Source organism: Salvelinus alpinus, chromosome 8 (genome assembly GCF_045679555.1).
Source record: "Salvelinus alpinus chromosome 8, SLU_Salpinus.1, whole genome shotgun sequence".
Classification (NCBI taxonomy): Eukaryota; Metazoa; Chordata; class Actinopteri; order Salmoniformes; family Salmonidae; genus Salvelinus; species Salvelinus alpinus.
In genome coordinates, this window is record NC_092093.1 from 75,497,549 (window position 1) to 75,525,111 (window position 27,563).

Below are 27,563 nucleotides of genomic sequence, written 5' to 3' on the forward strand. Positions count from 1 at the left end.
AGCATAATCTGTCAGATTTTCTGTAATAATGGTATGGGAATAATAATGCATTTTTATTTTGTAAAGTGTTTTTTTGCATCAAACAACACATTTTCAGTCACCTCCTTGTCTGAAGTACAAGTGGATAAACAGGTTAATGTCAAGCCCTGCATGTTTTGGAATGTAGGCATTGAACACCACACATTGTATGCTACTGTAGGCTGAATGATAGAACAGCTATTTCCATGTTAAAATGTTATGGGTTGCATATCCTCCATTGTTTGTGATGGTAGTCCAATCTGGTAGGCCTACATTATGATCAAATAGCCACAATAGTCTACTTGGTCACTGTTAAAACTAACTTAAAGTGGGTACAGCCTCAGTGTTCAAAGTAAATGCGCCCTGGAAGTTGCACAGAATTTTGACACCGTTGAAGTTTGCGCTCAGCAGACCTGAAATTTGCTCAGGGCCTAATTTTTCTTGAGGGAACATCGCCTATGGGACCTGGTCAAAAGTAGTGCACTGTGTAGGGAATAGGGTGCCATTTCAGACGCAACCAGTCTTCCCATCCGCCCACTCTGAAAAAGGCGCGATGGTTGCCAGTAACAGTACCAAGCAGGGACTTTGTCTCTCTCCCTCCCCTCATCCCCAGTTGAGTCAACTCTCCCTGCCAGTCGCAGTTAACACACCTGACCATGCTATGGCTCCATCTGCGACTGGGCTCCCAGGGATTATCAGCTATCAGTTCCTGAGTCTCCGCTGGAGCCTCGTCTCAGCTCATCTCCTTCCTTCTGCCCAGCGCAGCAGCTCAGCTCAGCGCTCCACTGACAGTCATAATTGAGGCCGATATCACTCCCTACAGTATGGCATCTTCCTCCTCCCCCCTCCCTCTACCCCTCAATCTTTCCCCTTATCACGCCCCAAAACCTTTCCCTAGGTTATTAAAGACAAGTACTACCTTAAATTTGGCGGATATTTTATTGTCAGTTTGTTGCTGTCCTTGTTGTCATAGAAATGATTGCAGTCCCATGCCTTGCTAGTCTACAGCATGTACTATTAGCAGGAGTAGTTTGGAAGATGTTACAATTAGTCTTTTTTTCCAACAGAAAACAAGAAGTCAGCTATTGTCTTTACCTGAAAGAGATCAACAAACGCATTTCAGTTTTAAAGGCTTGTGCTCGTTGAATGGTGTTTTTAGTCTTTGATCGCGCACTGTGTCAAAATAGTAGACGTTAGAGGTCCCGACACTGCTAAAAGCAGCTGACGTGCTGTAATGACTGCATTATTCTCTACATGCTAGGGAAACACGTTCTCTCAGGCTACACCTTCACATTTTATGAACATAAAATAAAATTGACAGAAACTGCTTTGCTGGCATGAGATATGGCTGCAAAGTCGGCAATCTCATCAGGAGGCCCGAACAAAAAGTGTTTTAAAGAAATACATACTCAGAGAAAGAAAGGAAAAGTGGTCAGTTTAACTTAAAGTGAGCTTTGGAAGAAGCATAACAATGCACTATGGAAATCTGTCATTAGAAGAAAACCCAACGATAGGTTGTACATTGAGAAGGGTAAATAAATCTGAGTATACAAGATGTATTCAATTCACCTCTTCATTCGCAAGCTTAAAAGCCATCACTTTTCCCATCAACGAGTTGTCAAAGCAATTTAATAGAGCTACACGATATATATAAAAGTATGTGGACACCCCTTCAAATGAGTGGATTCGGTTATTTCAGTCACAACCGTTGCTGACAGGTGTATAAAATCGAGCACACAGCCTTGCAATCTCCATAGTCAAACATTGGCAGTAGAATGGCCTTACTGAAGAGCTCAGTGACTTTCAATGTGGCACCTTCAACAAGTCAGTTGTCACATTTCTGCCCTGCCCAGTTCAACTGTAAGTGCTGTTATTGTGAAGTGGAAACGTCTAGGAGTAACAACGACTCAGCCGCGAAGTGGTAGACCACACAAGTTCACAGAAAAATTGTCTGTCCTCGGTTGCAACACTCATTACCGAGTTCTAAACTGCCTCTGGAAGCAACGTTAGCACAATAACTGTTTGTCGGGAGCTTCATGAAATGGGTTTCCATGGCCAAGCAGCTGCACACAAGCCTAAGATCACCATACACAATGCCAAGCGTTGGCTGGAGTGGTGTAAAGTCCTCTGCCATTGGACTTTGGAGCAGTGGAAACGCGTTCTCTGGAGTGATGAATCATGCTTCACCATCTGGCAGTCCTACGGACGAATCTGGGTTTGGCGGATGCCAGGAGAACGCTACCTGCCCCAATGCATAGTGCCAACTGTAAAATTTGGTGGAGGAGGAATAATGGTCTGGGGATATTTTTCTTGGTTTGAGCTTGGCCCCTTAATTCCAGTGAAGGGAAATCTTAACGCCACAACATACAATTACATTTTAGACAATTCTGTGCTTCCAACTTTGTGGCAAAAGTTTGGGGAAGGCCCTTTCCTGTTTCAGCATGACAATTCCCCCTGTGCACAAAGCGAGGTCTATACAGAAATTGTTTGTCGAGATTGGTGTGGAAGAACTTGACTGGCCTGCACAGAGCCCTGACCTCAACCCAACTGAACACCTTTGGGATTAATTGAAATGCCGACTGAGATTCAAGCCTAATCACCCAACATCAGTGCCCAACCTCACTAATACTCTTGTGGCTGAATGGAAGCAAGTCCCTGCAGCAATGTTCCAACATCTAGTGGAAAGCCTTCCCAGAAGCGGAGTCTGTTATAGCAGCAAAGGGCGGACCAACTCCATATTAATGCCCATGATTTAGGAATGAGATGTTCGACGAGCAGGTGGCCACATACTTTTGGTCATGTAGTGTATTTGAACGTTCTTGAAATTTTTATTATAATAATGCACGATAATGAAAAAGACTGACAAATGGCTCTAAGATTAAACTATTTGGTAAGACAATAGCCCTCTGAGGAATGGACATGGACAAGCATATGGTGGAATGTAAATACAGAATATCCAAACAACTGATGATAAGAAACCCAGGCTACAGTACATAATTATACTGCTGCTATTGTATAAAAATATCCCCATGTGTTTATGCAAATAAACTGATAAAGTATTGGTGTCTATAAACTGAGACGCTGATAGACTGTGGTAAATGTGTTAGGAAAATAGGTCAACCTTATCTAGCACATGCAAAATACATTACCATGATTTATTGACATGATTAGGAATATTTATACCTGGCCTACATTTCTATTGGGCAATGATCAGGTATGTCCTATTTCACATGAACAGACTGTATTGAGTCGTTTGGAAACGACTCACTTCTATTTCGCTGTGTTGAAATTCCCAATACACAGACACACAGATACAGATACACACACTTGGTAACGCAAATACACACGCGCACACACACACACACGAGCAGAATTACAGTAGCTACTGACACTCATCACTGACCCAATTCCTAATCAAGTACAATAATTCAATGTCAACCTCCAGGCTGGGGGGAATAGAGCTTTAGTCTTCTAATAACAATAACCAGACTACATAATAATGTTCACCCCAGTAAACCAACAATGCCTTTTAGCTGGATGATAACGCAGAACTCTAGGTTGAAGCAGCGGCATGCACCCAACACTGTCTCCGTCAGTCCAGTATATGATGGGAATGTAAAGGGAGGATACAGGGTCACAAGTCTCCTCCTCCCAAACCTGTTCTGGTGGTATCTCACAGTATGGAATATGTTACTGAGCTACTGAGGTGTGTGTGTGTGTGTGTACATGTGTGTACATGTGTGTGCTCACGCCTTTATGTGCATGTGTGTGGAGGTATGGTCTGTTGCCAGAATCCCAACCCCCTACCCCAATATTTCCCAGGCTGCATCAGCAGGGACACCAGTCACTGAGTGCATGCAGGAAGACAAATTAGGGTGGGTGCGACTTGAGTGCGGCTCTCTCCCCTTCCCATCCCTTCCAGCCTCTTCCAGATGGACCTAATTAAAGCATTAGCCAATGAGGGGGGCCTGATGGCTCCATCAGGGGCCATTTTGGGGCTTAAATAAACTGAGAAAATAAAGCTTCAGCATTCAAAATTACAGCCTCCGTTCGTTGGAGTCATTCATGCACTATTTACCACCATGGAGGTCTGTAAAGGGAGGGAAGGGGGAGGAGAGGAAACCATCAGGATGCTGTTTGTATATTCATCTGTTCTTTTTTCTTGGTGTTTTATATCTGTGGTAGGGGTGAGGTACCGCTGCACCTTTGCGCCTCAGCAAACGGAGGGAAGAGAGAGGAGGGAGGCTTCTCGTCCTTAAAGAGGGCAATAATTTAGAATGAAATATGTCGAGATGAGATCTAGAGTGGCTTGGTCCTCTCTCGCTCTCTCTCTCTCTGTCTCAGTACTCTCGCTCTCTCTCCCGGGTCCAGTTTATCTTTCATCACCTCAGCTGTCCCATATATCCCAGCATACAGTCAATGCGATTCAGGCCCGCCATCACTCACCATCCACTACCCAGCCCCTTACAGCGGCTCTCAACAGAGAATTTCACTCAGAGCTACACCAGCCACACAACACTCACAGAGAATAACACTCACAGTCACAATGTCCCCACATTTCCAATGTCCCACGGTATCTGCTTTTAGTAATTTACTAGATAACTGAACTGTGTATGGTCACCAGCATGTTTACTTTGCCTTCTCACTGAAGATAACACCTGTCATACATCGAGAGGCTGAGGATCTAACAGAGGCCGTAAAGGGAATCAATGTTGTTGAAGAAATTGTGTGTACAGTGTAATACACTGAACAACATGGTCCCATGTTTCATGAGTTAAGATTAAAGATCCCAGAATTTTTCTTTTCTCCAATTTTGTGCACACATTTCTTTACATCCCTGTTAGTGAGCATTTCTCCTTCGCCAAGATAATCCAACCACCTGACAGGTGTGGCATATCAAGAAGCTGATTAAACAGCATGATCATTACAAAGGTGCACCTTGTGCTGGGGACAATAAAAGGCCACTAAACTGTGCAGTTTCATCACACCACACAATGTCACGTCTCAAGTTTTTGAGGGAGCGTGCAATTGGCATGCTTACTACAGGAATGTCCACCAGAGCTGTTGCCAGAGAACTAAATGTTAATTTCTCTACTTTAAACCGCCTCCAACATTGTTTACGTCCATCCAGCCTCACAACCGCAGACCATGTGTAACCACGCCAGCCCAGGACCTCCACATCCAGCTTCTTCACCTGCAGGATTGTCTGAGACCAGCCACCCAGACAGCTGATGAAACAGGGTTTTCACAACCGAAAAATGTCTGCACAAACTATCAGAAACCGGCTCAGGGAAGCTCATCTGTGTGCTTGTTGTCCTCTCCAGGGTCTTGACCTGACTGGAGTTCGGCGTCGTAACTGACTTCAGTGGGTAAATGCCCACCTTCGATGGCAACTGGCACGCTGGAGAAGTGTGCTCTTCATGGATGAATCCCAGTTTCAACTGTACCGGGCAGATGGCAGACAGCGTGTATGGGGTCGTGTGGGCGAGCAGTTTGCTGATTTCAACGTTGTGAAAAGAGTGTCCCATGGTGGCGGTGGGGTTATGGTATGGGCAGGTAAAATCTACAGACAATGAACACAATTGCATTTTATCAATGCACAGAGGTACCGTGAGGATATCCTGAGGCCCATTGTCGTGCCATTCATCTGCCGCCATCACTTCATATTTCAACATGATAATGCACTGCCCCATGTCGCAAGGATCTGTACACAATTCCTGGAAGCTGAAAATGTCCCAGTTCTCCCATGACCTGCATACTCACCAGAGATGTCACCCATTGAGCATGTTTGGGATTCTCTGGATCGACGTGTACGACAGCGTGTTCCAGTTCCCACCAATATCCAGCAACTTCGCACAGCCATCGAAGCGGGACAACATTCCACAGGCCACAATCAACTCTATGTGAATGAGATGTGCCGTGCTGCAAATGGTGGTCACACCAGATACTGACTGGTTTTCTGATCCATGCCCCTACCTTTTTTAAGGTATCTGTGACCAACAGATGCATATTTGTATTTCCAGTCCATAGATTAGGGCCTAATGACTTTACTTCAATTGACTGATTTCCTTATATGATATATTATATGATTTTTGTTCAGTGTAGATTCACTAAAGTACCGTGTAATATATTCTGACTTTGAAGGCATCATTAAAGCATTAAACAAGGATACTGTCTTAGTAGGAGTTACCAGTCTAAAGAGTGTCACTTTTTGAACTTCAGAAGCAAAGCCAGAGATCATCACTGTGAAAGTGGAAAATAACAGCAGACTATGAAGCCTATAGATCCTGCAAGCATCATATGTTCTAGCTCCCACAGATTGTTCCTGGTTGCGTGTTGAACTGGAGAGAGCCTCACAGCAGTCACTCAGCCAGTCAGGCATCAGGCTGATCAGACAGGCATCAGGCTGATCAGTCAGGCATCAGGCTGATCAGACAGATCCTCTTCCACATGTCTACTGAGGTCGTGGGAACAAACAGCAGTTTTCCTCTCGGTCTCTCTCGTTATCGCTCTCTCCCCCCGTCTGTCTCTTTCTCTTCATCTCTCTCCCCCTCTGTTTCTCTCTCCCTCTCCTGTTTGACTGACAGGCCACAGGCTGCAGGTCGCTGAGCCAATAACACCTCAGAGACAGGCACCACACCTACAGTCAGTCCTAACATCAGCTACTGTGGATCACTTCAATGTTGGAGGCCACTGTTTACCCGCCCGTTAATGATGCACACAAAACAGTCTTCATTTTTTCTCGTCTCTTTTCTCTCCTCTTCGGGCAATGGCAAACATTGCAACAAGGTACAACAGGGTCTCTCTTCATCTCATGTTTCTCTTTTTTCCTCTGCTCTCTTCACCACCAGGCAATGTCAGACAAGCTGCAACAGGGTCTCTCTGTCTTTCACTCCTTTTTCTCTTCTCTCTCTCTCCTCCTGACAATGAAATACAGTGACACCAATCTAGGAGTCCCCCGACACACCAACACACAGCTGTGCTGCTGTCCCAGTTTCTGCAATCTAGAACTTTGCTGCTATGCTGCCAGCCTGTCTCCCACTTAGTCCTACCAACACAGCCAAAATGCTTTTCTCTCGTCTCCACTTCGGTTTTTCTTTCTCTTCAGATTCTGTCAGTCACCGTACCGGCAGTTGGCAACGTCAAAAGACAAGGGGCCACACGGAAAAGTCAACATTCCTGCGAACATCTGTTCCATATTGTCAGTTCCATCCTGCTCTCTGATTCTACTGACGTTCCAGTTTTCATTTGATTTCTACTTCAGAGTCAGGGGAATTCCATTTGGAGCTATCTGCTAGCAGCGTCTGACATTCTACAAGACTTTCCAAAACCATAGTCGCTGAATTAATGATGCAACATATGGCTCTGACTTGGCTTTGTAATTATATAAAAAGGGCAGACAAACTCTCCTCCACTCATTAGGTCCATACTACACACACCAAGGTACGGTGGTTCTTTACTGATCCTGGGATGTGGCTGTCATTCTGTTCATTTTGACACACGCCTCACAGCAGTACATGAGGTAACACATGCGGCGGTGCCACAGCCTCTGAAACACTAGCACACCCACTTTGCGAGGCGCCAGCCAGCTACCAGCCAGCCAGCCAGCTGAGACTGTTCTGGGGTTGTCATGCTCAAGCTGAGACATGGCATGGCACGACGGCGATGCTTTAGTCTTTCAGTGCTGAACCGCCTCCTCCTCCTAGCCTTCCTACCCTCTAATAATCACTGACACTCGCAGCTCTCCTCCTCTGTCCTCTTCTGTCTCTGGCACTGCTCTCAAACCGGCAATTGGCCTCAAACGAGCCAAACTTAATCCCATCATCCTAAGCCTGGCTTCCCTTCCTTCCTCGGTCAACCACTGTCTTACAGGGCTGACAGGAGAGAACAAAGATACTAATAGAACCTTCTGACTATTCTTTAACTCTGATGCCACCCTGCCTTCCCCCTGCATCCTCCCTGTTGTAATCAGGGCAATGTTTGTGACAGACAGTCTGGCTGTTGTCCCTGCACTGTGCTGGCTTCAATGTTCTGTGTAATAATTACACTCTATGGACCATGAAAGCTACTGTAGTTGCTACTCCTCTCCCCTCCCTCCCGCCCTTCTCTCCTCCTTGTGTTTTTAGTGGTCTTTTGACTCGCATACCCTTAGATGTGATGAGCCTGGTCTTCACCTACAGGTCAGAATAGAAGAGCACCATCTAACAGCACATGACACCTGACTTCAAAACCATGGTCCTGACCTTCTACACGCCACGCTTAATCAACACAGTGTAGCTCTATCGTCACACACTGTCACCTGCCATCCTGCTGTCGCAACCTGCTTTTTCTTCCTGGTCTCTGCCTCTACTCCTCCTCCCTCTTCATCCATCATGCTGTCTTTTTTCCAAACTGGGACAGCTCGTCACCTCAGTGTTTAACCCCTCTTCTCGTCCTCCCCTCATCCCCCTTTCTTTTCTCGTCTCTGCATCTATCTTTTCTATCCACCTGCACTGCTTCTGGCCTGTGTATGTGATCTTGATTAGCCTATCCTGCAGGGAGACAGAGACTCGCTGCATGGAAGGGACCCACTGTGGGTTAAGGACACCTCGGTTCTGTTGTCCCCTCGGAATGTCACAAAACACCCCTCCTACTCTTTCACAACGTCACACACACACACACACACACACACACACACACACACACACACACACACACACACACACACACACACACACACACACACACATTTCTTCTCTTCACGTCACACACACCTGACCCTGGGAACCATCCATGTCCCATCTATCATACGTTCCCCTCCATGCTTCTGACCACGACCATGACCAAACATTGCTCTAGTTCCCTCAGCCTCCCAACAGGCCCAGATCAGGCTGTGGTGCCGTGGTGCAGTGGACCTTTCCTAGTAACTCCAGCATGTTGCCACGCCTCCCTTTGTTCTTCTGCCAGAATCTGGGGGGGGGGGGTGGAGATAATACCCTTTGTACACTATCCTAAAGACCAGAACCATACTGGGCTGGCTCAGATATTGTCTTGACACATTATCCTTTCAAGCATGGATCCAGACAATATGTGGATGTATAACCAGACCAGTACATTCCAGCCCAGAAGTGTCAAAAGAGCCTAAGTGCCCTGCCTCCCCCAGCCCTGCTGTACTTGACTGCCGTGATCCTTTTCCTACTCAGACACTGAGACAGATGAGCCCAAGGAAACAGAGATCGTGTAGAAGGGGAGGAATCGTTATGTGAAACTTTGCATGACTGCTGATGACAATAAGAGACAATAAGCACTGCATATTAGTACCATAATGACGAGAGGGAGAGGAGGCTTCTAGAAAACAATAGGGAAACCATTTCCTGAAGTTCAATTAAATAGCTTGTGACAGCGTGCATGTGAGGGCATATCTGCCGCGCGCCACTTGACTCCCTTCATTAGTGTGTGATGGTGCCAAGCAAGACTAGTTTTATATGGATATTTATAGCTTAATAACCGGCTTGTGAGAAATCCTGCGAAGACGCTGGGGGCTTTGTGATCTTGTCAAGTAGAATTTGAGACACAAAGGGATGACAACAAGCAAGGAGGGAGTTTGTAGGTTGTTGTCGTTTGGGCATGAAACAAAGGCCATCTCCACCAACATACAAGAGCATTACTGTCTGTGATTTATACACATAATACACCAAAATTGGCCATTAAACACTGGCTGTCGGACCAAATGAGCATCCTGATAGCAGTAGCGACAACATATTTTGTGTGTGTGTGTGTGTGTGTGTGTGTGTGTGTGTGTGTGTGTGTGTGTGTGTGTGTGTGTGTGTGTGTGTGTGTGTGTGTGTGTGTGTGTGTGTGTGTGTGTGTGTGTGTGTGTGTGTGTGTGTGTGAAAACCCAGTGTCAGGAGTGTGAGCAGCATCTTATGCTCTGCCACATACAGTAGCTAGAGCTTTGCCTTCCCATTAGAGATCGACCGATTAATTGGCATGGCCGATTAATTAGGGCCGATATCAAGTTTTCATAACAATCGGTAATCTGCATTTTTGGACGCCGATTATGGCCGATTACATTGCAGTCCACGAGGAGACTGCGTGGCAGGCTAACCACCTGTTACGCGAGTGCAGCTTCAAAAGGACCTTGTGGCTGCAAGGAGCCAAGGTAAGTTGCTAGCTAGCATTAAACTTATCTTATAAAAAACAATCTTCACATAATCACTAGTTAACTACACATGGTTGATGATATTACTAGGTTAATTATCTTGTTCTGTGTTGCATATAATCAATGCGGTGCCTGTTAATTTATCATCGAATCACAGCCTACTTCAACTTCGCCAAACGGATGATGATTTAACAAAATCGTATTCGCGAAAAAAGCACAATCGTTGCAATAATGTACCTTACCATAAACATCAATGCCTTTCTTAAAATCAATACACAAGTATATATTTTTAAACCTGCATATGTAGTTAAAAGAAATTCATGTTAGCAGGCAATATTAACTATGGAAATTGTGTCACTTCTCTTGCGTTCAGTGCAAGCAGAGTCAGGGTATATGCAGCAGTTTGGGCCGCCTGGCTCGTTGTGAACTGTTGAAAGGCCATTTATTCCTAACAAAGACTGTAATTAATTTGCCAGAACTTTACATAATTATGACATAACATTGAAGGTTGTGCAATGTAACAGTAATATTTAGACTTAGGGTTGCCACCCATTCGATAAAATACGGAATTAACATTTTGTTTTCGAAATAATAGTTTCTGGATTTGACCATATTAATGACCAAAGGCTCATATTTCTGTGTTTATTATATTATAATTAAGTCTATGATTTGATAGTTGATAGAGCAGTCTGAGCGGTGGTAGACAGCAGCAGGCTCGTAAGCATTCATTCAAACAGCAGCTCATAGCAATGCTTGAAGCACAGCGCTGTTTATGACTTTAGGCTGGCAATACTAAAGTGCCTAAAAGAACATCCAATAGTCAAAGGTATATGAAATACAAATAGTATAGAGAGAAATATCCTATACTTCCTATAATAACTACACCCTAAATCTTCTTAACTGGGAATATTGAAGACTCATGTTAAAAGGAACCACTAGCTATCATATGTTCTCATGTTCTGAGCAAGGAACTTAAACGTTAGCTTTTTTACATGGCACATATTGCAATTTTACTTTATTCTCCAACACAGTGTTTTTGCATTATTTAAACCAAATTAAACATGTTTCATTATTTATTGGATTTTATTTAAGTATTATATTAAGTTAAAATAAAAGTGTTCATTGTTTACTCAATATTTTTGTAATTGAAAAGTGCAAATCAATCCCAGAACAATAGCAAAGGACCTTGTGAAGATGCTGGAGGACACAGGTAAAAACGTATCTATATCCACAGTAAAACGAGTCCTATATCAACAGCAAGGAACAAGCCACTGCTCCAAAACCACCATAAAAAAGCCAGACTACGCTTTGCAACTGCACATGGGGACAAAGATCGTACTTTTGGAGAAATGCCCTGTGGTCTGATGAAACAAAAATAGAATTGTTCAGCCATAATGATGTTATTATGTTTGGAGGAAAAAGGGGGACGCTTGCAAGCCGAAGAACACCATCCCAACCGTGAAGCATCATGTTGTGGGGGTGCTTGGCTGCAGGAGAGACTGGTGCACTTTACAAAATAGATGGCTTCATGAGGAAGGGAAATTACGTGGATATATTAAAGCAACATCTCAAGACATCAGTCAGGAACTTAAAGTTTGGTCGCAAATGGGTTTTCCAAATGGACAATGACCCCAAGCATACTTCCAAAGTTGTGGCAAAATGGAAAACAAGGAGGACAAAGTCAAGGTATTGGAGTAGCCATCACAAAGCCATGACCTCAATCCTATAGAACATTTGTGGGCAGAACTGAAAAAGTGTGTGCGAGCAAGGAGGCCTACAAACCTGACTCAGTTACACCAGCTCTGTCAGGAGGAATGTGCCAAAATTCACCCTACTTATTATGGGAAGCTTGTGGAAAAGTCAAACATTCACATGTGAAAGTGCAAATTCAATCTCTTACATGTGGAATTGCATTTTGACATGTGAAAAAGATTTTTGAAATGTTGCAACCCCATGTTGTCACATTCACTTCACATGAGCTCATGTTTTCACATGTGTATTTTCATGTTATCATATGTAGCTTTTACATGTCACGTTATCACATTAACTTTAGCTCAGCTCATTAATGTTATCTCATTTGTGTGTGGGTAGTTTGTCATGATTATGGCCCTAGGGGGTAGCCATAGCACTACATCATGTTCATCAGATTAATCTTTCCCAGTGTCAAATCAAATGTTATTGGTCACATACACGTGTTTAGCAGATGTTATTGCAGGTGTAGCGAAATGCTTGTGTTTCTAGCTACGACAGTGCAGTAATATCTAACAAGTAATATCTAACAATTTCACAACATATACCCAATACACACAAATCTAAGTAAAGGAATGGAATTAAGAATATATAAATATATGGACAAGCAATGTCAGAGCGGCATAGACAAAGATACAGTAGAATAGTATAGAATACAGTATATACATATGAGATAGGGTTGGGCAATATGGACAAATTCTCATATCCCGATATAGGTCATTTCATATCCCGATAACGATACATATCATGATATAGCACATTTTCTGTAAATTGAATGAATAAATAGTTGATATGAAATGACCACATCTAAAGGCCTATTTCTTATCACATGTTCAATTAAACTCAACAAACGAAAGGAACTTACTCATATTTGATTATTTCTCCTTTTATTTAGAACCTTTGTGCAAATTTTCAATTAAGCATATATCAAAATATAAAATATGAATGTATAAAATCTAAGAAGGTAAATAGAACAACTTAAACTATAGTTCCAAACAAAATAAATACAGGCCTAAAATATATATATATTTATTTTTGAGGGCTTGCCTGTTTTGCATGTTATTTTCGCATTAATACGTGCCACATATCAATTTGCATTTGTTACCTTGGGTTGAGTGTTAGCACCAACTCACGAAACCCCCATTTCTCGACCGTGTAAATTAGGGCCATGTCTTTGCAGATGTAAGTCGTAACGGCAGCTGTTATCTCCTTCCATCTTTGTGATTCTTTGCCATATGGTGTGTCGCGGGCAAAAGCCTCTTGCAACGTCTGAGTCGGGGGTTTGTTTTGAGCTCTCGACTGTACTTTTTGGGGTCTCATTCATAGACTCTCTCCGTATTGTTTCACATGATTCTTTCGTAGGTGGTAAAAGAGGTTAGTGGTGTTTGAGCCTGTTGTCGGGGCCGGCCTGCGGTATGTTTTGCATAGGACGGTTTTCTGGTCCGTGTCAGACTTTTCATACCCAAACCACGTCCATGCGCCCGAAGAAGCCCCACTTTTTGGTACGTTCACTCTCCTCCATGTTTGTTTGCGTTGCAATTGGACGACGCAAAGCATCTATCGTCACACAAAATATATTGTCATATCGCCCAGCCCTAATATGAGATGAGTAATGCAAGATATGTAAACATTATTAAAGTGACTAGTGTTCCATTTATTAAAGTGACCAGTGATTTCAAGTCTATGTATATAGGCGGCAGCAGCCTCTATGAGCTAGTGATGGCTATTTAACAGTCTGATAGACTTGAGATAGAAGCTGTTTTTCAGTATCTTGGTGCCAGCTTTGATGCACGTGTACTGACCTCGCCTTCTGGATGATAGCGGGGTGAACAGGTAGTGGCTCGTGTGGTTGTTGTCCTTGATGATCTTTTTGGCCTTCCTGTGACATCGGGTGCTGTAGGTGTCCTGGAGGGCAGGTAGTTTGCCCCCGGTGATGCATTGGGCAGACGGCACCACCCTCTGGAGAGCCTTGTGGTTGCAGTACCAAGCGGTGATACAGCCCAACAGGATGCTCTCAATTGTGCATCTGTAAAAGTGTGTGAGGATTTTAGGTGCCAAGACACATTTTTTCAGTCTCTTGAGGTTTAAGAGGTGCAGTTGCGCCTTCTTCCCCACACTGTCTATGTGGGTGAAGTTTGTCAGTTTGTCGGTGATCTGTAAATCGAGGAACTTTAAGCTTTCTGCCTTCTCCACTGCGGTCCTGTCGATGTGCATAGAGGGGGGGGGGGGGGGGGGGCATGATCATCTCTTTTGTTTTGTTGACTTTCAGTGAGAGGTCATTTTCCTGGTACCACACTTCTAGAGCCCTCACCTCCACCCTGTAGGCTGTCTCGTCATTGTTGGTAATCAAGCCTACGACTGTTGTGTCATCTGCAAACTTGATGATTGAGTTGGAGACGTGCTTGGCCGCGCAGTAATGGGTGAACAAGGAGTACAGGAGGAGGCTGAGCACACACCCTTGAGGAGCCCCAGTGTTGAGGATCAGCGAAGTGGAGGTGTCGTTTCCTACTTTCTCCACCTGGGGGCGGCCCATCAGGAAGTCCAGGGCGGGGTTCAGACCCAGGGCCTCAAGCTTAATGATGAGCTTGGAGGGTAATATGGTGTTGAATGCTGAACTATAGTCAATGAACAGCATTCTTACAGTTATTCCTCGTCCGGATATGGTAAGGCTGATTGCATCGTCTGTGGATCTATTGGACCGGTAAGAAAATTGAAGTGGGCCTATGGTGACAGGTAATGTAGAGGTGATATGATCCTTGACTTGTCTCTCAAAGCACTTCATGATGACAGAAGTGTGATAGACGCAGTGTGTGTCTCATGTGTGTGTGTGTGTGAGTTTGTGCTTGTGTGTGTTTGTGCGTCCGTTCCTGATGTATCACCCACCAATAGTTTCATCCCAGACCAGGAGGCTATCTGTCAGCAGGCCTGATGTGCATACTTGGATAAACAATCTGGTTCTCTCAGTTTAGATCTTGCACACATGTACGGCTTTACTGTTGCCATTTGTTGACTCCTTGCTGCTGCAAATGAACAGGACCAACAGCTGTAAAATGTCCCTTGGTATGTAGAACAATGAAAACGGAAAAGTGACACGTGGTCATAAACGTATTTTCAACATGCTTATAAATTGTCACTGACTGCAGTATCAATTACTTTCCCACCGGAAATCTCTTTCCCTAAAGAGAGGTGTTTCTCTGCCCTGCCCTTCCCCTTTGATTTAAATTGGAGCAATACTGTCGAGATGAGTCAGGGGACATATGGATTGGTCCCAGTATTATTAAAAGAGGGAAATGCAAGGGATGCGTCCCAAATGGCACCCTATTACCTATATTGTGCACTACTTTTGATCATGGCCCATAGGGCTCTGGTCAAATGTAGTTCGCTATATCGGGAACAGGATGCCATTTGGGATGCATCCAATATCATTAGTGTGACTGCAGAGCCAAGGAGCTTCTCTGTAACTGAATGGATTTATTGTCTCTCATTTTCACTCATTAGAGCTTCATAATGAAAACTATGGTTCACTACCAGCTGAATCACTACTCTCTCTGATTCAAGGCATTTTCTGCAGACATTTTACCTGCACCCCTATCCTCCAGACTCCCTTGTGTGTGGGTGTGCGTGTGTGTGTGTGTGTGTGTGTGTGTGTGTGTGTGTGTGTGTGTGTGTGTGTGTGTGTGTGTGTGTGTGTGTGTGTGTGTGTGTGTGTGTGTGTGTGTGTGTGTGCACGCGTGTGTTTCTTTTCTTGCCACAGGCCTGTAAAGATGGCCAATTTGGTCTATATTGGCGAGACAAAGCCCTTGGCTACAACCACTGAAATGCCCATTATCGTTTACTAAGCAGGTGCCGCGATGTATTGCTCCTTGATCACAATGCAGATTGTGTGTCAGCAGGAGCAATCGCAATCAATTTTTCAATTTGGTCTCCTGCCTGAGATAAATTAACAGATGTCGATTGATTTCCCCCTCCCTCCTCTACAGTCTACCGTAACACGGCTTGTTTATACCTGACAGCCAGGACTTTATAGCTGAGCACTTATTTGAAGTTACGCACGTTAAAATTTGCCATTTTTTAATTAGACTGAATGACAATTGGCAGGAGATTCGCTAAGCTGCTAATTTGACAAGTCTTACTTTTTCTTCTCTCTGTTTAACCTCCTACTCAAATTCCATTTGAATGGGAGAAGGGTGGAGTTAAATCAGTCTGGAGCAACCACCCTGGCCAAAGGCTAACCACTGCTTATCACAATGAAGCATGCACGTGTGTGTGTGTATGCGCATGTGCATGTGTCTTCCTGGTGCGATGCGATGTGCTGGTTCGGCCTCGCCATCAGGACACCCGCACTGGGCATTTATCATCAGACATCAGCCCAGCTCAGGTACTGTCTGAATAGAGGGGCTGGGGGAGGATAAGGGCAATGTTTTGGCCAGCCATGCTGAGACTGGGATCTTCGACTTAGCCTCCCTCCCATAACAGTGTCTATATGACCTTTTATATAGGTGGACAGGGCGCCATTTAGGACACATACAGAGAATACTGTGATTGAAGTCATATATATTAGATCTGGATAAAAGCACAACTAAAGGGGTAAAACCAAAGTAAAGTCTAGAAAAACGACTTTTGTATTTGAAGTGTGAGGATCAAGGGGGATCTCTTCAACAGATGTGCAATCATATTTACCTTCCCCGCCGATTCAGCCTTCTATTTTGCGATCACTTAAAACTCACTGTGGTGTTTTATTTAAAACTCTCCTTTCTTCTCTTTCCCTCTGGCATCTTCGACAAACCCCCCTAATACCATCACTACGCCTGAACCCCTCGGCACACAGCGTTCCTCATGTCACCATCGGTGTCATGTGAAGTTTTCTTTGTCTTGCGATGGCTGGTTTTAAGCCCCTGCTGTGAGTGACAGGCAGGTAGAGACTGCAGGAACAGGTGACAACAAGAAAAAAGAGTCTGAAGCGAAGAGTTTATCACTGCCTGACCTGTCATGGTTTTACCCATTGTCTCCATGTGTGTGTGTGTGTTTGAATGTGTGTGTGTGTGTGTGTGTGTGTGTGTGTGTGTGTGTGTGTGTGTGTGTGTGTGTGTGTGTGTGTGTGTGTGTGTGTGTGTGTGTGTGTGTGTGTGAGAGAAAGTGAGTCTCCTTTGCTCTAATCCTCCTGATGGTCCATTCAAATTCAAATGAACCTCTGTGACATTAATAGGAACAGCAGAGACCAATGACAGGGCTTTCTCCAGTCAGCAGGAAGTAAAGGGAAGGATTATCATCGTCAGGACTATTATCATTAAACCTCAGCTAGCACTCTCTGCTTTCTCCCTGCTTCCTTCCTGCTTCCTCCCTGCTTTCCCTCTCTTTTCCCTCTCCTTTCCCTCTCCTTTCCCTCTCCTTTCTCTGAAAATGAACAGACACAATGACGTTATCCAACCGAAAGTTTTCCAACTATATAGAGTAGATTCTGGCTGAATTGTGTGTGTTTTATGTGTGTGTGTGTGTGTGTGTGTGTGTGTGTGTGTGTGTGTGTGTGTGTGTGTGTGTGTGTGTGTGTGTGTGTGTGTGTGTGCGTGTGTGTGTGTGTGTGGCTTGATGGACCACTTCATAAAGTAATACACACATAACAATTTTCTGCCTCTTTATAGTTTGATTTCATGATGGGAATAGAGCAATATTCCCAAAAGTACAGGTCAATCACAGAAAACTGCAGTATTTTTAAAGCACGGGGCAGATATCTAATAGGTGGAAATGTATGTAAAAATCACAGTTGTACAGTGGTGCCCTGTGTACACGGTTGTTTCAACAACATCGCACAAAATGTTGCCTAAATGTCAACAAAACACGTTGACTCAAATGGTTTGACAAAATGTTACTACACATTTTTCGCACACCATTTTAAGATAGCATGACAGTTTTGAATAGTGAAACTATATTGAATGAGAAGTCATGAGGATGAAGTCATGCGTAGCAGACTGAAAAGCTTTGATGTACTGTGGGGTGATAATGAAGATTTAACTTACCCATTCAATGTGTGAAAGCTTCTCCCATAGGCATATTCATCTAGTCACACACACACAGACATTTAATACCCAGAAGTGTTATTAACACAACATCTAAAAATGTTTGTGATGTGGTATATCATGTCTCCATGACAATACAGGCTGTATATTGTATGTGAATCCATACAGTAGACCAATGGTACCGTATGAAATGCACCATATGTACCGTCCATGTTTAATTTAGGAAACCTGGCTAGGGGAACAGACAGTTCGTCAAAGCAAACGGTACCAAGAGTATTCTTTTCTACCTAGAAAAACAGATCCTGTGTGTTCGCAAATGGCACCCTATTCCCTATTTAGTGCACTACTTTTGAGAGGTGCTCATCAAAAGTAGTGCACTATATAGGGAATAGGGTGGCGTTTGGGACGTACACCCTGTGTGTCCTTTAAGCCTGGATGGCAACACTGGTAGCCCCAGGTACAACATACCCTTCAACCTTCGCCACCATCCTCCACAACCACATTCTAAACAGTAGCAGTAGAAGGGGCTTGCCAGGGTGGTAGAAGTGACAGGATACAATCAGACCTGGGTTCAAACAGTAGCAGTAGAAGGGGCTTGCCAGGGTGGGAGAAGTGACAGGATACAATCAGACCTGGGTTCAAACAGTAGCAGTAGAAGGGGCTTGCCAGGGTGGGAGAAGTGACAGGATACAATCAGACCTGGGTTCAAACAGTAGCAGTAGAAGGGGCTTGCCAGGGTGGGAGAAGTGACAGGATACAATCAGACCTGGGTTCAAACAGTAGCAGTAGAAGGGGCTTGCCAGCGTGAGAGAAGTGACAGGATACAATCAGACCTGGGTTCAAACACTATTTGAAATAATTTAAAACACTAACTGTGCTTGATTGAGCTTACCTGGCTTAATTGAACCAATAGAGCAGCCCTAAAATGGCAAACCCTGCCCAACTGGTACAGTCAAACAAAATAATTGAAGTAATATTTTGAAAAGTATTTGAACCCAGGTCTGAATGGTATTCCAATCCTATCCTTGCCAGACACATCATCCTCCTGCCCTATGGTATGCCAAAGCACTGGGTGTGTACAAGCAATTCAACTGAATACCACTCAATGTATACTCTGGCCTTATCGGAGAGAAACCAAATATACTCCAGGCTATCACAGGGCAACGGATGAGCAATTGGAACTCAAACAGTATTTGAATACAAATATATCAATGGTCCCTCCTTCAAGCTGTTCAAATCGCAAATGGATGGACAAAATAAACAGTCTACCACAGTGAACGAACAACCGAGAAGGAAAGGAAGTACAAAATGCATGATACCATTCACAGAGGTACCATTCACAGAGGTACCATTCACAGAGGGACCATTCACAGAGGTACCTCATTCACAGAGGGACCATTCACAGAGGTACCATTCACAGAGGGACCATTCACAAAGGGACCATTCACAGAGGGACCATTCACAGAGGGACCATTCACAGAGGTACCATTCATAGAGGGACCATTCCACAGAGGTACCTCATTCACAGAGGTACCTCATTCACAGAGGTACCATTCACAAAGGTAAAATGAAATAAAATCACACTACAAATACCAAATGAATCCATGAGATGATTCAGAGAGAACAAAATCACATCAGACAAAACTAATGTAGACAAAGATTATTTAAACACATTTGAAAGGATTTGCTAGATAAGCCCAGTCCAAGCATGGCCCGTAAAGGATGTTGGAATCGATGGATGAGAGAAAATGTACTGTGGGCCACACCACAGAGAGAGAGAGAGAGAAAAGTGTTATTTAATGCTGCATGTGTGAGTAATAATGAAGCCAGAGTGAATCTCATATATGCTCATGCTCTCATCATTATCAATGGCCTAATCTCCCATAAACCATTCCACTTGACTCAACTGAACACACTGTTCTGACAGATCCACAACCACATTTAACATTCCAGGAATTACTGTACTGAAACCATTCATATATTTACGTAAAAGTAAGTCGTGTACTGTAAATAGACCGCAGATGATCTTTTCCATTAGAAGGGAGAAGACTATCACCTCACTAATACAGGACGTAGTTTGCAAACATATACATGAATCTCTGAGCGTAATGTTACCTCCATAGAGATGTCACCTGTTCAATTATGCATACCACTTATCTTGTGATGATCTAATACTTGTATGTATTCATTGTATAAGTGTATCTGACAGATAGAAATGTAAGGGCAGGTTAGTTTGACCCTCATCTTAAACTATACAAAACTCACCGAAAGAGGTTTGGTCCTGCAGGAACCACGGCTACGACCCTGTGACCTCTGACCTCCCGAGACCTCCTCAAGAGAGAGGGTCTCCAAAATGTTTGATCTTGTACATGGAAATAAATGCTGCTGTTACTGGGCCCCTCTGGTAATAAGACGTCTCTGTCTATCCCCTGTTTAAGTCCTTCATTAACTTTATCTTTAAAAACGGGGAGCCTTACTCTGACGGCGAGCGAGAAGGACAGAGGAGCTTTACAGTAAGCTGTTTCATCCAATTTCCTCATTTTCTAAATGAAACAGCCATATCGATGTTGACGTTGCCATGTCAGCAGTCAGCACAGTGTGGTCTTGTAGACTATGCCACAATGCCTATAATGCCTACTATATGTGCCAGTCACATGTCTGAGGTGATATGGAAATATGTCTAAGCTTCAACTGAAATGTACTTCAACTGGTTTCAAATATTTATTCATGCAATAAGGACTTCCTAACATCATCATTACTATTGTTTGATAGTTTGGGGAAATGATATCAATGGGCTTCTGAGGACTTTTTCAAACACACCGAGGGTTTCAGAGAAAACCCTGCCTGAGAAATCCTCATTCATTATCCTCAGCTGTACTGTCGAGAACAGCCAGTAGCAGTAAAGTCGAATAAAATTAACTATGTGAGGCTAACTTTGGACACGACTGATATACGGAGCTATGGAGGTAGGTATCTGGCCTTTCTCCCAGACACACTGGCTGCGTCTACACAGGCAGCCCAATTCTGATCTTTTTTTCTACTAATTGGTCTTTTGACCAATCACAGATATTTTCACATCAGACATTTTTCAGAGCTTATCTGATTGGTCAAAAGGGCAATTAGTGAAAACTAAAGAACAGAATTGGGCTGCCTGTCTAAACACAGACAGTGTAGTGGCAGGAATGACTCAGATGATAATAGAACTGATCATCCTAATTTACATCATACATTGTAGAAATAGTATGCCAATAGAATGTGTAAGGTACTAGCGAGAATCTGGCAGGATTTCAGACGGTTGGTTATAAGTCGGTTATGCTAGCTTAATCGTACCATAATGACACCGCCTTAATTGAAAGGAGAATAATATTCTTTATTTTTTTTAACATGTAATATGAAAATGAGACATGGGCCTACATTAAAATAAGTAATTTCAATATGAAACAGTACACAAATAATTGTTAGATTCACAGAATATATAGAGGGGCTGCATAACACCTAAACATATATGTGTATATATATATATATATGTATACACACACATATATACATATACACACACACACACACACACACACACACACACACACACACACACACACACACACACACACACACACACATATATATATAAATATATATATACACAAACACACACACACACAACCTATCATAACTCTATGTAATTTAAGGTGAAGACACCATTGCCCCAATAACACAATTCTGCATGTTATTTTGAACTATATCTACTGTGGCAGATATCTTCTATTTTTAATCATGGTGTAATTATATAATCACTATGAACTGTCTGTCTGTCTGTGTATTGTCTGGTGTCCTACATTGTCCTGCAGAGCTAGATCTCTCAACAGGAAGGGATGACATTGACATGCTAGATGCTTGATTACTTGGGCTTATTCTTTTAGGCAGACTGCCAGCTTGTGTTGTTCAGAACTACAGTACACAGATCGTCACATAGATCCTACATCATACAAAATCACTCATAGATAATGTATGGATAGTGTAATAATTATCCCATTATACTTGTAACTAGACACTATCATTCATTCAATTTTTGACTAAAAAGCTTTTAAAATGATATACTTAATTTATTTCTAAGAGCGTACTGTACTGTGTATCCTATGATTGGACTAATTTAATTTCCGTATTATGTTATCATGGCAACTAATCATTTATCATTATGCATTAAAATAACATTTAAAATCCCAAAATACAGAGTAAGTAAAGGATGTAGTGATTAACTAAAATTCAAGCAGATGAACTCCTTAACAAGGCAGTTGAGACTTCCTTCTTCCTGTCCCATTGATTTTAATACGTTTTGATTTATTCCCGTTATAACCTCAGCGAGGCGATTACCTCAGCAGCTCATCTGTGCTATTGAGACATTTCAGCATGAAATGTGTTTTTCCTCACTGAACGTTAAGCAGAAATTCAAGTGCCAAGTCTCAGAAGTCTCTATTATGAGATAATTAGTCATTATGATAATTTGCTAAAGTTTTGCTATTCCTTTCCTTGGTCATTTTAGCTGCGGGTTCTCCTGAGAGAACAGGGGTAAGTACACCCAGCTAAACATTCAGAAGGGGAGGACGCGGTGTCCTAAACCAGGGAATATTTTACACTTAATCAAGAGCGGTGTGTGTGTGTTTGCGCATGCTTGCGTGTGTGCGCATGTGTGTGTCCTTGCGCACGCACGTGTGTGCGAGTCTACGCACGCGGCACCACGATTGCCGGTGGTGATGATCTTCATTAACCCGCTAAATGCCAGAGGTGTTTTGTCACAGATTTTAATGCGTTTATCAGCACAAATATGACGGAACTGTTTAAGGCCAAAACATTGTTTACATCTCTTACAGCAATACATCTGGCTACAGTACAAATACAAAACCCCTCCCCAAACACAGTGGCTGTGACATTGGTTTGTCCCTTACATTAATAGCTGTGCTAATGCAGGTCATGGTAACTATTCCTTACAGAGAATTCTCCCTGTGCAGTGATAAAACCTACATTAGAAATTGTGCAAGATGAATATGTGGGATGTGGGATCAAAAGAGCTAATTTATTCAAAATGCCATGTCTAGTCCCAGTATCGCATTGTAAAAAGAGTAGACTCTCTGTCAGGTCAGTGTGGCACACCAAAAGGTCAGTGACCCTTAAGATGATAGGATCCGGTCTCAGCTTGCTCCTTATCTACACCTATATGGATATCGGTTGTATTGCCCCAACATTTATGTAAAGGAACCTAACCAGTAACCACTGCTCCATAGCGGTCTCTGCCCTCGCTACCCGGCTCTGCTCCTCTCTCCTGTCAACTGGTCATTGCCGCCACTATGTAGCTGTGGTGTGATGCCGCTGCCCTGTGACGCGCTAGGCGACATGTCCGCCTTGCTAATAGCTTTGTGATGGCCTCACATCGCTGTCGCTGAGCTCCCTGCCTTGACTGGAAATGCACTGACCCCAGTCTGCAGCCCTGTCCGTCCGTCTGTCCACAGCCCTGCGCTGTGTCGCCCTGCTCTGCCTGCTTGGCCCCGCTAGTCCGCCGGTAGGGGAGTGCGTAAACAGTAATTGCTACATAAATTATGTGACACTTGGTGTCAGCGGTTTCTGACTGACTTCCAGTCAGCACGCTTATGTGTTGTTAGTATAGTTGGATACTAAAAAGAAAATGCTCAGTTATAAATCTATTATTTTCTATGGTCAGAAAAAAACATTTAGGGGAAGGCCAATAATATAGTTTTTGTGTATAGAGTATATAGAATATTTTTTTGATTATACCATGCTTGTGCTAAGTGGATTGAATATTATGATTTTACATAAGAGCAACACAAAACATTACACAATCCCTGATGCAACATGTAGAATGAAATATATTTCATCCAGGTGTTGAATTTAATTTATACATTGTAGTAGTCTGGGCTATTTGTCACTGAGAGCGTGTCACATTTTCACAAAGATGGCAAATTGTATTAGTCTTTTGTGGTAGAGACTGCACCAGTCCCGAGGGACTACAGACTAAATCACTGTGGTGTGATTAATTAAAGCAGTGAAAAATACACAGCATGTCTAAGAAACTGCTGCTTACAGTAATGATGGAGTATACTGCTCTAAGGATCTCAATAGGCTATCCTCAGAGGCTGATAAATGAAGCACAACTAAATGTATTTCACACAATGCACAGTTATAAAGAGTATAGATAGACAGACAATGTCTGTGGACAGTGTGTATAGTACAATAATCATACACATTACTAAATGACATACAAATCAAAAAGACATTTGGTGTACGCTTGTGAGAGCATAATGTTGATAGCACTCAGACACATAAATTGCAGAAGATCAAATTCATATTACATTGAAAATAATTCATGTTCATTATTTCCAATTGTGCATTACATTTCCAGGAATGTTTCAGTACTGTAGGTCAATATAATAGGTGATTTGGTGAGTAAATGATGTTTCTATATTATACTACTGACCCACTCTCTGAGGGTGTACAAAACACAACTCACACATGCATATAATACAACTTGTACATGTGTGAAATAGGACAAATATGAGCACCCACCAATAGATGGTGTAGATATATATATATATATATATTTACTTTTACGACTAACCTATTTTCTGTGACTACTGCCTAAACTATTGTGGGAATGGGGTTTTACCGATGCATTTTACAACAATTACTGTTCTGCCCTCAAAGAACAATCACACAGATTATATAAAAAATGTTTTAATGAAATCAGGGAAAAAATCTGCTTACATCCTTTTGAATACACACAGAGATTTTAAACCATAGTCCATCTCGAAATAATCTGGAGCATTTGTGAGGGATTAACTCTCAAACGCCATGTCCAGATAATCCCAAAACACTGCTGCCTGTTTTTGCCTTTTTGCCAAGAGGACTATAAAAAGAATTGTCTGTGCTCTCCAGATGATGAATGTGTATTAGAATAACACACAAAGTATTAAAGTCTCAAATCCATTATCAGTGAAGAAATAACCCACAGCTATAACCATCTGCTGAAGCGTATCACTTTGTGTAATTAATGGTGGTTAGATAGTCCTGACTGAAAGGGCATTGTCTCTTGGACAAAAAAGATGGCTGTCAACACAATATACAGGCTACACCACTACAGTATTGGACATCTACTTTGCGTCTATAGTTTATCCCCCCCACACAGGCTTCCATTGGCATAACATGTACAGTGTATTCTCAGTGTTGGTAATGGTGACATTAATGTTGTATTACATTCTACTTGCTAAGGGAGTCTATCACGTTGGACCACAAGTTTCCTCAGAGAGAGAGAACGAGAGAGAGAGATAGCTCTAGTTCATTTGCAACCTGCCCCTAATGTCCCTTGCTATCAGACTGAATCAGTACAGGCTGATAAATTAGCCATTTAGAAACTCATAGTGAAGGACTGTGAACTAATGTGCACGTCATTGTGTGGTATTCATATGCAATGCTTAATGTTGTGTAACCAATTCTGTCATTTCCATTATGTAAATACATTTGCCTCAGCACTATATTTTATGTATTGTCTTTCTTGTCTCAATTACTTGGGCTATTAATATCCGAGGTTTATGGAAATGGTGTTCCGGCGTGGTCTGTTTGTAGTTTGATGACAAAGTGCAAACTGTTCATGAAATCTCATTATGATTTCAATTGGTGTCACAAACTTGAACATGCTTTGAGCATTCATCCACACTCTATAGCTCGGGATGCAATACGCAGACACCTCACTCTGAATATACTGTAAGAACAATACTAAAACTACATTTCATTGCCATGACTAAGGTGTGTTACAATATTCATAAATACATATTTCCGACAAGGTGTACATGAAGAAATTTTACATTTTCACCACAAACCTCAGATGTGCACCAGTAGCCTACACTGCATAGTGGCTACACTTAGAGGCACTGTAGGAAAAATGTCCCTATTTCAGACATACTAACAATTCACCAGATATTTATTTAATCACCTTAGATGAAAATGACTACTCAGAAATCAAAGCACACACTAGCAAATCCATACAGTCCCCTGTTACTGTCAGTGGGTGTGATAAAGGTGAGGGTCCTACCATGCTAACCTAACAGGGGGAAAGAGACTGTGTAGTCCCCTAACACCAGCTCCTATGTCTATACAAAAAGCACATTCTTTATTTTCCACTGACTAAAGTAATGACTAACTCATTGTCCAACTCATGCACACCATTCAATCTTATTTACTTACACTTTATATTTTATTCCAGAATTATTTCCCTGATGTTTATCATTTCTTGGTAAACAAGCCATCTGGTCAGTGTTGTGCATTATAATGCTATTTATCTGCTGTGTCTTGGATGTTTCCCTGACCCCTCTAACTGAGCAATGACTCATCTGTAACCTTCTGTCAGCATTTCCAAGTCCCTGACACACAGGCTTGTTTTTACAGGCCTCCGTGTCATTTTACTCCTTATCACCATATAGCACAGTTATGATGAGAAGTGAATAGTTGAATTTGAATACTCATTCAAACTAAAAGCCACTTTAAGACTGATGATTTTAATATTTCACCTGTCTGACGGCTGACGTGTGTATGCTTCATGGCCCTAGGGGATTCGTTCACTATTTAAAGTCAACATGTGAAATATGTATATTAATGCACATATTTTGACAATAATAGGGTAAATGTGTTGTAGCCTAACAGTAGTTCACAGTTAGAAACGTTTTGAACCACACTTCAGAAATAAACATAAACTATCACACAGGGGCGCCACGCACCCCAAAAAATCTGACGGGGCACAAAGTAATTGAGGATAGCTGGGGGGTGGTCCGAAGGGTGGCTGGACCCCCCCCCCCCCCCATCCATAAATTGGAGAATTTAGAATTTTTCAAACAAGCTAACTACTCTAACTTGATTGATAAACTAAAATGGCTTCTTGGTAGCTAGCTGAGGAACGCTCAACTCTTGTTCTCTTATATCGAGGTGGAGTTGAGTATCGATAAGTGGTCACACGATTTGCTAGCAACAACATTGAGTCACCATCAGTCAATACCTCCTCGATATAAGAAAACAGAGTTAAGCGTTCCTCAGCTACTTGGTAGCTAGTTATGAGGTTAGGCGATTGGGAACCTATCTGGGTTAGCTAAAGCCAACTTCATTACATTGCTAAGTGGCTAGTAGTATTACAGAGAAGAAAAAATTATAATTGTAAAAATGATTATAATGTAAATATTAATAATACCCCTGTGCCCCCTATTGGCAAGATGTCTCTCCTAACACACATGATGCTACTACATTCCAAGGTGCTGGGTGATAGGCTGCATAATATTGCATAAGGCTAGGATGCATAATTTATGTTTGAATTAAATGTATAAAGATAAGAAAAATAAGCAAACATGTTACTAAAATCTGTTTAAAAGGGTCACTCAAGTGAATTTAGGATATGTCACTGTCAAACGCGTATTACAATCTATGGTCTGGGCTATACGGCATAATTGGAGTCAGACCTCAAATGCATGTTTATTTAGTCATTCTTTTGCATATCCAAGCCATATCCTACTCATGAGTGTAGAATGCATTAATTATTCATCAAAGGGCAATAGGACTACAGCGTGTGATGAATTTAAACGTGGATTAGG

General features: G+C 42.5%; 1 protein-coding gene across 1 annotated transcript in view; it reads right to left on the bottom strand.

The window, feature by feature from the left end:
- adarb2 (adenosine deaminase RNA specific B2 (inactive)) overlaps nt 1-27,563 on the bottom strand; it is a 198,150-nt gene that overhangs the window by 169,476 nt on the left and 1,111 nt on the right. The window lies entirely within an intron of this gene.